Below are 5,508 nucleotides of genomic sequence, written 5' to 3'. Positions count from 1 at the left end.
ATCAAGACAAAATTTTCAAGATCTCGTTTCATTCAAGAAATTCACAGAGCTTGAAAGCAACAAAAGAATCAAATAGTAGGCTTTGATACTTAAGGATGGGACATATGAATTTTCAAAGTTTGGTGTTGCTGAGAAAGTTCAACGTGGTGAATGTTCTTCTTTATATTAAGTTGGATGATGAAATATGTGAAGGGTGTATTTTTTGGAAACAATAGAGGGAAATTTTATTAAATAGAACATGGAAGGCTAGGGAATGTCTAGCATTGGTGCATTCAGATTTGTCTGGTCCAATGGAGACTGTGTCTCTTGGAAAGGAGCATTATTTTCTCACTTTCATTCATTATTATTCCAAGAAGATTTGGCTATGTTTTTTGCAGGAGAAGTATGAAATGTTTTCTCATTTTCTTGAGTTTAAGGCCTTAATTGAAAAACAAAGTGGTTTCAAAATTATCACCCTGTTATGAAACCAGCTCACAAAAAGATAGAAAACATAGATAAATGTTTTAGAAATAAGCCTCTTCGAGGGGGAAACCTCCTTAACATTACAAAAATGAACAATTCTTGCATGATAATAATGAAAAGACCTCCTTTCTATATATAGGAGTCTAAGGGGTCATAATATAATTAGAGTCGACATAACAATAATAATGTAAGGGCAAAATAATAACAATAGTGGACTTCTATGGGGCACATTAATAACAATATGGAGACTACAGGGGAAAAACAATATAACAAGGGGTTGTACTAATAATAATAAGGGGTTACACTAGTAGTATACGGACCTAACATGCCTCTCTCCTTCAAAAAGTGCTTTCCTCAACGCTTGAGTAGTTCTTGATGCTTCTATATAAATTCTTTTCCTCCCATGTGGAATCTTTAGCGGGTAAGTTCTTCCACTTGATGAGATACTCTGAAATTGATCTATTTCGTAGCTGTCGATTTCTCGGTTCTGTGACGGCTTCATGTTCCAATATGATCTCTCCTTCCTTGTCAAGTTTTCGCAATATTGTTTGAACTAGGATCTTCTACAACTTTTGAATGAGTTCCCACTCCTTTGGGAATATGGATATCTGTAAGGCCTGATGTTTGGAGGAACACTTCTTGGAATCAAATGAATAGCATGATCATGATCACGAATAGGTGGGAGGCCTTTGGGTGTGTCAAATACCTTGGAATGATTGTCCAAAATGTTTTGGAGATCTGGAGAAATACATGATTTTGATGTGGGATCCTCTAGTGAACATAACTATGCAATTACGCCTCGTTGCTCTTTATTTAGAAGCTTTGTCATGATGTTAGAGTTGACTATCTTTCTCGGTTTCCCTTTGATACCCCTCAATTCAACTTCCTTTCCTTCCCAAAAAAATTTCAAGAAAAGTTCTTGAAAATTAAAAGCTATCGTACCCAAGATTGTAGCCATTGGACTCCTAGTAAAACATCAACACAACCCATTGGAATGGAAAGCATTGGGCTATTCAATACATATTCTCTCATGGATAGCTTGATATCATGGAAATTTCCAAAACAATTTATGGTTCCTCCACTTGCAACCATCACTTGACACTCTCGTGATGGATATAGGAAGCAATTCAATTCCTTGGCTATCTTACAATGAATAAAATTATGGGTACTTCCCAAATCAATCAACACTATTACCTTTTTCTTCTTGATATGTCCTTCTATCTTGATAGTTTGAGGAGTGGTAATTTCTTCCAATGCATTACAAGATATGGTCAAGTTCATCTCTTGATGCTCGATGTGATCTTTCACTTCTTGAACATTTTTCTTCTTGATATGTCCTTCTATATTGATAGTTTGAGGAGTGGTAATTCTGGCCAATGCATTACAAGATATGGTCAGATTCATTTCTTCTTTCTTGATGTGATCTTTCATTTCTTGAACCTTTTTCTTCTTGATATGTGCTTCTATCTTGAGAGTTTGAGGAGTGGTAATTCTTTACAATGCTTTACAAGATATGGTCAGATTCATTTCTTCTTTCTCTGGGGCGGGTTCCTAGTGTGTATCCTCTTCTTTTGATGTTTCTTGATCCTTTTCTTCCTCCTCTTCATAATCTAAGTAAAATGATTTCTTCTCAACACACATATGACCATTAGTGTATTTGCTATCACAATTGTAACAAAGCCCTTTTTCTCTTTTTTCTTCCAATTGTTGTGGTGTAAACCTTGTAGGTTGTGGAAGGCTAGGAGAAAAAACAATTCCATAATTATAGTCGTGAGTGGTGGGATTCCTTGTTTCCATAATTTTGCTTTCAATTTTTCTTGCCAACCTGAATACCTTCTCCAATGAATCAGGTTCCAAAAGATGAACCTCGTGTTGAATGTTATCCTTTAAAGTCCCTATGAAGACATCAACCATTTTCTTCTCTCGAATATCATTTACCTTTATATTCAATTTTTGGAAGTCCTCAATGTGCTCTGCCATTAAACCTTTTTGTTTGAGATTTATCAATTGGCTAAAGAAGGTGCTTCTCTTTGTATCCTCATAATGTTCTATCATTTCCTCCGTGAAAATTGACTACGTGACAAGTGGTTTACGAGAACAAAGCCCTTTATACCATAAAAATTGATTCGGTTCTAAATAATTAGATGCAATACGTACGTTTTGTAACAGTGGTACACCACGTAGAACAAAATATTTCTCCATATGTAGTATCCAATTTACCATATCCTTGCCATCAAACTTTCTCATATCGCCTTTTCTTGATTATAGGAGTTTGATATTGAAATGACTTTAACTCGGTAATTTCTGATCTCCAAGTTCTAAAATTGCGTCCTTCAGTAACCCTTTGAGTCCTCTTTATAACCCTGCAATTCTGATCATAATTAGATTCTCCAAGAAAGAGTTATGCCCAATCTCATGATAACCTGATTATATAATGTTTCAGTAGAACGAACTTGTACGAAGTGCCATTTGTCACTATTTCGACCTTCAGATCTGAAAACATACACATAAAACTACAGACTACCCTCTTTCTGTAACTTCTTATGAAATTCCAATGCGTTTCTCAGAGCGGAAGTTATGGCGATTTTCCCAAGGTCGCTTGTTTATAATTTAATTTGGGAGTCTGGAAAAACCCTAACTTCCTCATATTATATCTCTGAAAATATAGCAAGAAAAGCTCAGAGATTCGGAACTAAGCTTCACCAAGATTTCGGCTCAAATGGGTTTTAATTTAAGAGTCTGAACCTTTGTATAAACAATATTATAGTGAAAAATCCATGATGACCTGTTTGAGGTGAAATTATGGAGCTTGCAAAAACCCTAAATTCCTCAGATCATATCTCCAAAAATATAGCGATACAAGATCTGAAATCTGGACCCAAATTTTAGAATAATTTCGGCTCAAATGGGTTTTTTTAGCTTCTGAAACATCTCAGAAAAAAAAAAAAAAAAAAAAAAAAAAAAATTATAATGAAAATGCCACGATGACCTGTTTGGAGCAGCAAAACCCTAGAATCCAAAGCTTTGATACCAAATGTTATGAAATCATCTCACAAAAAGATAGAAAAGATAGATAAACACCTTACAAATAAGCCTCTTTGAGGGGGAAACCTCCTTTACCTTACACAAATAAACAATTCTTGGGTGATACAAATGACAAGACCTCCTTTCTATATATAGGAGATGGCAATATCAGAGAGCTATCAATATTGAGCTATGGCTCCATCAATGTATATGGATGATATATGTCACCTGTTAGATTTTAACAAGTACAAAATACAACTGGTGGCATATAATTCCCCTTGCATTAATGGAATTATATCTAAAAAAAGATTGGTTTCTGTATCAGAGCTCCCATTTTCAGATAGGAAAGTAGCAGGCCCAGCTAGGGTTCTGTTAGAGGTGTTCAAGTTGGAAGTATTAGTTGGGGAAAACATTTTACTTTAAACCAAATAGGTGGGAATCTCTTCATATGGATCAACTAAGTAATCCACTAACTCATCTAGGTCATACATTTCTAAGTTGTTGTAGAATCAACTTTAGTGGAGGCCATGTAGACTAACAGGCTGGAGAGACCTTTTCTTATCTTTTATTATTATATATACATTAGTTTTTCCTATTCTTTTATCATTATATATACGCTAATTTACGATTAGAAACCATTTTCAATGTTGAATTTAATTGTTCAACCATCATTATGAATTCCTTTAGAAAAATTCTATGATTTAACTAGACAAATAGGCATAGTTCCACACATAAACTAAACCAAATCATCAAATGCTTCTCCTGTGTATTAGTAATTTCAAATAATAATTAAGAGTTCATTCCTTAAGGTAGAGGAAACAGTCACTTAGGCAGTGTAGGGAACAACACTTGAAACATTTAATGGTGCACTTATGAAATTTAAATTAATTAGGAAACTTTTATGAAGGGGTGATAGTTGATCCCACAAAGTGGCATATACCATGATTCGAGGGCAAATGAAGATATAAATAGGTGGTCCATGAAGAATTTAATGAGATTCCAAAAATTTGACAACCTAAATGAAAATAGGCATGAACTAGAAAGAAAAAAGGTATGTAGAATTTAGGAATGGGCATGCTAGACCATAGTGAAACAAAATATAAAAACTCCCAACTAAAAGGAAAGGCCTTTTGTCATCACACCATGTGTTTGTAAGGGTGTATATTTGAGTCAATTTTCAAGGATAATCATTATATAATAGGTTGGAAACCTAAATAAATAATTTAATGAAGAATGAAAGGGCATATGAATCTATGATCCATCATTAGGTGAGTTTTGAGGTCTAAAATGCACCTCCTAAGGAAATTATTAAATAATAGTAGAAATAATAAAGTAAGATTAGATTACATCATCAAATTTTTTAGGGGAAAAAAGAAAAAACTATTTTTTCAACTCATATTTTCAACTTATCTCCATATGGGTTTACTTAAATTTCAACTGGAAACACTCATTGGATGCAACATTTGAATCCTAATCCAAGGAGTACCCATGATGCATACTTTTGGTGGACTTTGCTACATGAAAAATGAGAAATACATGAAAAACGTGACTACAATCACGTTTTTACATGTATTTCTCATTTTTCATGTAGTAGGGTCCATCGAAAGTATGCAACATGGGTACTCCTTGGATGATGAATTAAAATTTGCATTCAATGAGTAATCCTACTCAAAAGTTGAGTAAAACATTAGGGAGATAAGTTAAAAATATGAGTTGAAAAAATAGTTTAATTATTTTTTAATCTTTTTACCTTTTTACTCAAAAAATGGTGAATCATCCCCCAAGGTTGACATCATCATATTGAATCCTATTGGTTCTTATAAATTTTATTTTGGTTGTACATTTTTCTTAGGAGGTCCATTTTAGACCTCAAAATTACCCTAATGGTTAGTTAATGTGAATGGGAAACTACCCTTATCCTAGTAGTATCCCTTATGAAGAAGGGACTTACAAAAAAGAAAGCTATGCTAAGTGAGAATTCCAAAACCTACAAGGAACACACTTTTTTTTACACTATTCAAA

Source organism: Pinus tabuliformis, chromosome 7, assembly GCF_031772625.1.
Source record: "Pinus tabuliformis cultivar Carrire ecotype Pingquan chromosome 7, CPIR1, whole genome shotgun sequence".
Classification (NCBI taxonomy): domain Eukaryota; kingdom Viridiplantae; phylum Streptophyta; class Pinopsida; order Pinales; family Pinaceae; genus Pinus; species Pinus tabuliformis.
Note: the sequence above shows the minus strand (reverse complement) of the source record.